Raw genomic sequence first — 9,921 nt, 5'->3', positions numbered from 1 at the left:
TTGAATAAAAAAAAGAATTCGCTCAAAATTAACTCGCAATCCTTCTAAATAATTTGGTTTTAATTTAGCTTGATTCCTTTTAATCGAAACAGAGTACTGTGACAGTCTCGGTTCCCATTCCGACTAATTTCCTTCGGATCTCACTAAAACCTCCGAGACGTACCTAATGAAATTAAAGAGGATTTACTTTATATCGAAATATGTTTGGCCTACAAACCGGGGGCCCGGCACACAAGAAAATACAGGCGAGGTTATAGAATTAATTTACATCTATTTATGTTTCCGCGACGGCGGACGGAAAATCCAATGAAAAGAAAATTAAATATGCAAATGTACGCTTGCAATATTGGATCGGTGGTGGGGCTTATCATCAGATGCATTTTTAGATAAAATCTGATGTGAAACAAGAAGAAAATGCGCTCAAATCAACGGTGAAAACTAGAAGGAAATACGTTTATTAACGTAATACATAACTAATGAAATCTACGATGTATGAGGTAGGGATGCCGAAAAGTATCGATAGTTTTTAAAGCCAGTATCGAACTTTGAGTTGCGAATTAAAATATCGATACTAAAAACCTGTTGCTTTCGAAGCAGAGAATCGAACTTTTATTTTGAGATTTCTTCCTCTGGTTATCAAAAGAATTCCTGGAAACACCTTTTTGATACTTTTCAAATTAACAGTTTCCTCTGAATGAATTGTATTAAATTATGTTTATATTGAAAAAACTACTCACTATACATTTCATATATTTGACCTCTGATGAAGCTAATATCAAGGTGATCTTAATTCGTCACTCGCTTCCTAGGAGGATGGTTTCTTTTCGATGAATCTGAGATTATACTTTTCATTTCTTGAGATATTTTAATGACCTTGCCCATACTAATATTCAGTGCAGCTGTGACACGCTAAAAACATGTTCAATAAAAACCGCAGCAACTTAATATTTAACACTAAAAATGCTTACCTCTCTAACGAATTTTATGAATTTAAGAAATCATAATTATCAGTATCAGTAATAAATTGCTATTATATAAGCAACTACTGAAACCTGTATGGAGATACGGAGTACAATTATGGAGATGTTCTGCAAAGAGTAACATAAAGAAAATACTAATTTTTCAGAACAAAGTCCTGAAAGGTATTGTGGGCGTACCCAAATATTATAGAACTGATTACCTACATCGAGACCTTCAGATACCCACAGTCAGTCAAGATACCAAGAGAATTGTAAGGGGGCATGAGGAAAGACTCCATTCTCATGAGAATATTGAAGTTTTGCAGTATTTAGATACCACCAGAACAGGACACAGACTCAAAAGAATCAAACCATCTGATTTTGTGTAGAGTTGTGTAGTGAGGTGCATATAATAAAAAATTGACAGCGGTGACATGTTTAAACATTATTTCACTAGAGACTGAGATAGGGCCGATGGACCCTCCTAGTTATATACCTAGATTTAAGTTATCATAAAGACTAATTGTAGGTTAATCGGAAACGACTAGTTGTTACTATACTACATTGTTATGTAATAATTAAATAATAAATAAAAAAAATTGAATAGACTATACTTATTATACCACTGGGTAGTTTGTTGAATCTCTAAAGACAACTAATAAACTGTCTATTAATCAAATATTAACTTGGCAAATCGTAGTGAATGAAGTTTTCTAGCGAAAGGCATAGTGTTAAAATAGCGTTGAATTGTAGTTCAACTGTTGATGATTGGTACTTATTGAGTAACCTACTATTTTCATTATCTGTGATTGATTTGACTGTCTTTGGATCATGATATTTATCCATTAATTGAACCTTTTTACAGATAGTTGCTGCCATTTAGGATATACACATCATCGTTCTTAAACTATCCCCAGGATCAGCACTTTTAAAAAGGATGATATCAAAAGCGAGCGGAACATTTGTGTAAAGGAACGATTTAATTATTTCTGCGGGACGATTTCGTTATCCAATATATCTCGCGATGAAAAATTACAGTTCGAGTTTTGGCTACAGACGCCGACTTTGCGGACAAAGTACACCCTTAAGGCCCCTGAGCGATAATTTATGAATGAATATCTTTTATTAGGACGTCAGCGGGGGAATATTTATAGGCGCGGCGGAGGACGCTCTCTTTTGATTCTAACCGGTTATTTAGAACTATCGATGTATTATGTATTCAACGAATTATCGCTTTGTGTAGTAGATTACGGGAAGAGTCATTCCTCATGGCCCTTGGGATTCGAACATTGTATTGTGCGTTGAGATCAAAACGAAGCTGTAATGTAATATTGGTAACTAGTGATAGCCCTTTGGTCCAAATTGGAACATAATGTATTAAGTTAATTATGTTTCTGTCATAATAGAGGAATAATACTAATTTAAATATAATATGTTAATAAAATTTATGACCACGGTATTTTTAATATAAGATCAGAAATGTATTTGATACATAACATTTATTAAAATAATATTATAATTCAGTATATTAAAACATATTAAAACATGCCAAATATCTATTTTCACTAAACTTTTTTGAATGGTATATAATTATATCGAATTTCTATTAAGTTCCAGTAATCAACAAGATATTAATAAGTTTGAATTACTATACCACTGAACATTATATCATAAGTATCATAAGTAACATTATTTTCAGAACTGTAACAACTTCATATCATCAAATATAGAATGAAGTAATAGATGTTTGTATATTAAAACAGAGAATATATGAATAAAACAGTTTTGAAATTAATATTTGACTTTAGGATGTATATTAAAACAATAACAGACACAATTAACTAAATTATTTTTTACAATTTCGAAATTTATTTACAATAATCAAATTAACTATCAACTTTCTAAAACTTTTATATATAGGTCTATAAAGTAAATAATCAAAATAATTGATAAATGATTCGAAGAATAAAATGTCATATAGTCACATATCTTATTAAATTAATCATTAAACACCTTAGCATTTATCAATGCTTTGAAATGTTTACAAATGTACTGTCAACAATTCATAATTTCTTCGATCTATCCTCTGTTTTCTGTCTATGCAAATTATATAGTTAGTTTCATTTTAACTCCAGCGTAGTATAAATGCCATTAAAAAATAAAAGTTTAAATGTACTGAGTAGAGGACTATATATTACAATCGTTGATTTCATTAGTAACGCTATGAAGAAAGAGAGTTATGAGTAAGAGAAAAGAAATAATAAAATCACTGTATGTCGAAGGGGAATAGATATTCCATCACGTTGATTTAAAACCAGTGATAAGAAAGCCCTGTATGTGGGATATCCGTTTTCTACGGGGTCTAGCCGGAAGCTAGTGGGTTCGAGGAATTCCTAAGCAAAAATTGACGGGTAGGGTGACCGTACGGTTTGGGCTTTCTTCCGTGTCGACTACGTGGTGGGTAAAAAACGGGTCCTCCTCCGAATCGTGGGTATGGGGAGGTAATTTGCAAGTCATTTCACGTTCTTGCGGTTTGTCTGAGAAGAAATTATATGTTTTATTTAGCAGGTAGAATAATTTATGATACAAAATTCGTATTAAATCTGACCGTTAGCATTACTAAATTTATTTTAAACTCTCTATCTTGCTTCACTGCTTCCCTTTTTATAAATATACGCGAATTTGCCTGATGATTTTTATTCCCCAAACATATGTGCTCTTAGCGATAACCATGAATAAACTATGGCTGGTATTATATCGGGTCTGTTTGCTTTAATTTGTGAATAAGTTGACACCCCCGAAAAAATTGGACTCCAGGTGTTAGAACTAATCGTAAAGAGTTGAATTCTACATGAGCACAAATTGTATTAGAGCAGCTGTGTCTATACGCATTTACCGTTTGGTTGATATCCCTTTAGATTCAAGCAAATGATTTTCACGTCTCTTGAATCCGTTATATCATTTTTCATTGTTTTTAATTATCGTGTTCTGTTTCAGTATAATGTTAATAAAAAATATTAAATTCATTTGGAATCATACCAATTCCGAGTGTCTCGTAGTAAACTTAAAAAGAATAGCGGTTTTGTGTCAAACTTTTTTTTAATATTATTTGCGAATAATTTGAAAAGTATTGATGAACGATGATGATGTTGACAAATTATCACATAAGCTATCAATAATTGGTTTGAAATATGAACAAATCTGCTAAGTTTGTTGATAGAATTAGGACTGCTATTTTGAGCAACAGAGACGTTTATATTGTTTAAAAAGAATATTGAAACGAAAAAGAGAATTATTTTTTTCGTTTCTTTCGTTTCTAATATTAAAAATATTGAATATATGCATATATTTGTTTCTTCCAACATTTTTTATATACCAAAAATGTTAATTTTAAAAAATATATATCCAATATTAATATTAATCAATGACAATTCAATAATATCAATAATAAGATAGGAACATATTTTTAAATTCTTTCTCAACGTTAAGGAAATTGGAAAATAACAACGAGAAAAATGTACCACTAACAGAAGTAAAGGTGGAAAATGGCTTTAAAAATGAAATATGGGGAAATAAGAAAGTTTCAGAAGAAAAAACAAATATAGGAATATTTGTAGGTTCTCATACGCATTCACTTCTTCGTCGGAAACTGCTTAGAATGTCTTTACATAACTTATTCAAAGTTGGATAAAACTTGGACTTGGATAGCCATTAATGTCAGTTAGTATTACAAGATAGATCGCTATTAGAATAACCATCACATCACATCGCATGTTGCAACTTACGAGAGCAAGTGATATAGAAATACATGAAACAACATACACCGGTGAAAATAGACATTTTCTTTAGTTTTTATCACAGTACTTTTACAGAACGCTACGCAGTATGTGTAATTGTATTTACGTAAACAATTGAATAATCAGACAGTTTTCGCTATGAACGAAAAAACTGCATCTGAAGAGTCACATACAAAAATACTCATTCTCAAACATTTATTTGCTATATTGAAAATTTGAAAATACAGAAAAAAACCAAACACTGTTGGGTTTTTATTGGCAATAGTGGAAAAAAACAATTTATATACAAGCTTAGACGACAAATTGATTGACTATGATAATGAATATATATTAATACCAGTGTATATTTGTTAGTATACGATATATTACTAACACAACATTAAATGAAAGCCTAAATCAAATTAAAATATGTATAAAAAGTATAATTATATATTCTAGATGTGAATTAGTCGGATGGGGTAATTTTCAAAGTTCACCAAATGGTGAGAAATGTAGCTACCTAACACTGTTTGGAATGTTAATATCAATGTTAGTGTCATTGGTTATAGCAGTTATTAAAAACATGATGAGTATGCATGTACATTTAATAAGAATATACAGGAGGTGTATGGGTACTGAGACTGTTGCAGTGAATCTAGTATACATTTGAAAGACGTTTGGAAAGTAAATAGATGCTGTAAGATGACTAAAATTAAGTTTTAAGAGAAGAACCTACATATTTAAGGTACATTTAGACTAGAGTATATTTGGAGCTCATAGGTGGTGTGAAAACCATGTGTCTTTAAACAATAAATAAAAATAAACCAAAAGTTTCTTATGAAGAGCTTAAACCTATTACTGAAGAAAAATGCATAATTCTACTGCATGAGTTTGGTTTTACAGAAAAACCAAACAAAAAATTGGACCAGGTGCATAGACTTATTTGATCAATTAGAAAAAACACTAGAAAAGAAGATATATTCAGCAGTATTCCTGAAGATAGCTCAGGCCTTGGATAAGGTCTGTCATTAGGGACTCGAACATAAGCTTAAACAGCTTCTGCCCGATCAATACAACTTGCTGTTAAAATCTTATATTTATGAAAGTATGTTTCGCATTAGATGCGAATATCAATATTCAGAATTAAGATCAATAAAGGCTGGTGTACCATAAGGCAGTGTTCTAGGTCCACTGCTTTATTTTTTATACACCTATAATATACCAGTAATACAATAAAAACTACAAGAGGCGATAAGTAAAGTCAATGCAAGGACGAAAAGCTGTTGCATTAGGCTTAATGGAAGTAAATCAGTAGATGTAAATTTTATCAATAATCATACTTTTTAAATACCATTCATAATTAATAATCACAGCTAAGTACCTAGGCATGAACTTAGATGCGAAGTTACGATGGAAAGAACACATTAAGAAGGAAAGAGAAGAGCTGAATCTCAGATATAGAAAATGATATTGGCTATTAGTAGACACTCAAACTATCAATTCGAAATAAGTTGATGATATATAAACAGGTACTAAAGCTTGTGTGGACAAACGGCATACAACTGTGGGAGTGTGCCAGTGCAAGCAATATAGAAGTCGAGACAAAGATTCCAGAAGAATATTAAGGGTTGTTGTCAATACCCCTTGGTATGTAAGAAACAGCGACCTACATAATAGTGGAATAACATAATAACATAAATAACAGAATAACATTAACAGATTTACTTTCATTGTGTCCAATTATTTATATTGTCACTGTGTGCCTAATTTTCGTGAGGCTTCTTCGCTATTGTCTCCTACAGTTATAATCGCAGTATCATCAGCAATTGTATCTATCTTAATATTTCCATTTGTGATATATTACAAGTGTAGAGTAAATAAAACATTGGTTCCAGTACACTTCCTTATGGAACACATGCTTTAGCTTCTTTTATTGTAGAGTAAGTTTCTTCTTGTTTGACTCTGAATATTCTGGTTGTAATGTACGATGTTAACAGTTCGGTGTGTTGTTTTGTTAACATTTTCTGTAGTTTATGAACAAGGCCTTCATGCCAAACCTTATCGAAGATTTGTGCTATATCTAAGAATATAGCTGACCATACTTTATTTACTTTCGTAGACTTTTTTAATAACATCTGTTGTTTTGTGGACCAAACTTGTGTGGTGGTATTAGGTTTTCTTTCTCTCTATGAATATGATTTTATTGATAAATTTCATTTACACTATAAAGTAAAAAGTAAGTTACAGTTTATAAAATATGACAATAAAGAATGTAACGAAGGCCTGAATGTGAAGACAAATTGATTTTTGGTGTTATTTAAAAAATTACGACTTTTTTATACATAATGTCACATACTAATTTGGTGAGACTTGCGTAATACATCTGTCGACTATATATCATTAATATTGATTGTGTAGCATCCAACTATTTTTACCAAATATATTATCATTACTTCGGGTCAGAAATTACAGAAGAAACATTCGTAAAAAATATACCCTTGTTCACCTTGTATTTTTAGCCATTGTTCGTTCCAAATCACCGGTTGCCGAAAGAGAGTAATTTGCTAAAATATTACAAACTACAAGAGCTGTTATAATCTACCTACGCCGACTCTGTCTGCCAGCTGATAGCCCAGCTGATGGCTGACTGCCAGTGCTTCGCCACCTTAGGCATACCTCAGAATGGCCTGACGTCACAGGATCCGCATGTTTCCTGTCACCTGGAGCCAATTGACAAGAATCTTATTAAAGGTTTTATAGGAATGCGTCCTTCAGGCGTCGACCCATTTTTTTTTCACCTCGTCTAAAATTAGACGGCCCTCTAAATATAGGTCACGGATTCTTTTTTCTACACATCGATAAGGGGATGATGATGGTTGTTCCTGGTGGAGTCGAATTTTTTCGTTACTAGATCGTAAATATTGGACGCCAATTTACATTAATGGGATATTTAAAAGCAGATAATACCCACCCTGGTCGAATATAGGTTTTTTTTTGAATAATTATACCATTAAGTTATCAGTTTAGATGATTTAAAACTGCAATTAAGTCTATATATCATTAATTACAGGCATTTAAATAATATTTTGATCAATATATGTCAAATATAGTAAATATATAATAGAGAATTTCCCTTTTAATTGACTTAATATTAATTTATATACAATTTTTTATATGTAATTCATGTAAAATTTTACTTATGTGTTTTTCAAAAGATGGTATAAATAATACATTAATACGAGTAAAGTAATACAATATGTTCTCCTTAAGGCAGCTGTTCTTAAGCACCATTTCTAGTAGTTCTTATTTAGTTGAAGATTAAATAACAATATAAAATACTTCTTTTCTTTACAGAATAGTGTGTTCTAGGAAGTTTTACCGTTAGTTTAACATGCTAAATGTTGTGCCTAAAGTCACTGCATTGTGGTGGAATTCGTTCTTCAGTTGAGTAAAAATGTTAAAATAATTCGTGTTTAAAAGAAGTCACTTCAGTGATGAATAAATGTTTGATTAAAATCATTGCGAGTCGGTTTTAACGGTGGGCTGATTAGTTGCTTTTTGAATAAAAACGAAATAATAAATTGACATTCAAACCAAACTCTTTGAACTAATCTCTTTGATTTTAGATCAAGTTTAGAATATCTTCCGACTAACTAGTATAGTTGCTTGATTTTGAGTCTAATTTGATCAGCTTTTGAAAAGTGTGAAATTTGATGTATGATTGAATCGCTGTCATGCCAACATCGCGGTTTCGAAACAGTATCGCCCTGTCGCCACAAAGATCGGAAAAGGTTGTAGAAAACTGTGAAAAATATTTTAATTTATATATCACACTAGCTGACCCGACAGACTTCGTCCTGTCAAAAAGATTTGTAATGTGGCAGTTTTTGTGCCTACGTATTTTAAAAAATTCTCCTGAACAGAACCATCACCCTGGTGATAGGGCGTTGTGAATAAAAAATAATTAAATAAAACATATATAAGGATTGAAAAGTAAGTAATCGCTTTATTGTTAATCATGTGAATCATAATTATTATTATTATTATCATTATATTGCTTTGTGGTATACGATGTTTTTTGTTTGATTACCTGGCGCATAGATAAACAAATCTGATGGTTTTCCAACACGGGAACAGGCAACATACAATTGACCATGTGAGAAACATGGGTTTTCTAGATTAATACCACAAACACTTAATGATTGCCCCTGGGACTTGTTTATAGTCATAGCAAAAGCAAGCCGTCAACATGTCTATAGGAAATTTGCCATTACCAATGTCAATGAGTTGTTTAGAGAATATGTTTCCAGATTGGTCATTTTGCAACTCGACACGCATATTCTTGCTTAAATGAAGTACTTTAACATGTTTCCACAAATTGGAGGACTTTAGACATGCATTGAGTTCATCAGCTGGCGTTGATCGTGGAATCACTGGCAATGTTTGACGAAAATCTCCTGCTAATAAAATCATTGCACCACCAAATCGGTTATTATTGCTACGTAGATCTTTTAAGGTTCTGTCTAAAGCCTCCAAAGATTTTTTATGTGCCATCGTGCATTCATCCCAAACAATCAATTTACATTGCTGCAAAACCTTTGCCATTGCAGAGTTCTTCGAAACGTTGCAGGTTGGAGTTTCATTGCTTTGCATATTTAATGGCAATTTTAGTGCTGAATGGGCTGTTCGACCACCTTCAAGCAAAGTTGCTGCGATTCCCGACGAAGCGAGTGCAAGTGCAATTTTATTTTGTGAGCGAATTGTTGCTAATATTAATGAAATAAAAAAAGTTTTTCCTGTACCACCAGGTGCATCTAAGAAATAAATCCCTCCAGTTTCATCATTTGTTACTTTCATAAGAGTTTCAAATACATACTTCTGTTGTTCATTTAACAGTGGAAGATTTGTTTGAATTAATTCTTTCAAAGCGTTGAGATCATACAGTCTTTCTCGATGCAACTCTTGGTTAAAAGCGTCATGCATTGGACGATTGGGCGCGGTCAGGCCTAATTGAATTAATAGTTTGTTTGACATTATCAAGCACATGTCCTCAATTGAAATCAATGCTTCATTGTAAATTTCTTCACTGATTTGTATATTTGGATTTCCCATTCTATTCCGTATTTGATACAAAATATCATCACACATATAATCTTTGTACTTCATCCACAAATCAATTGGGTTTG

The sequence above is a fragment of the Rhynchophorus ferrugineus genome, unplaced genomic scaffold (assembly GCF_030347505.1).
Source record: "Rhynchophorus ferrugineus isolate W39M unplaced genomic scaffold, kcgeb_rfMv2 rfM8, whole genome shotgun sequence".
Lineage (NCBI taxonomy): Eukaryota > Metazoa > Arthropoda > Insecta > Coleoptera > Curculionidae > Rhynchophorus > Rhynchophorus ferrugineus.
This window is presented reverse-complemented; position numbering follows the sequence as displayed.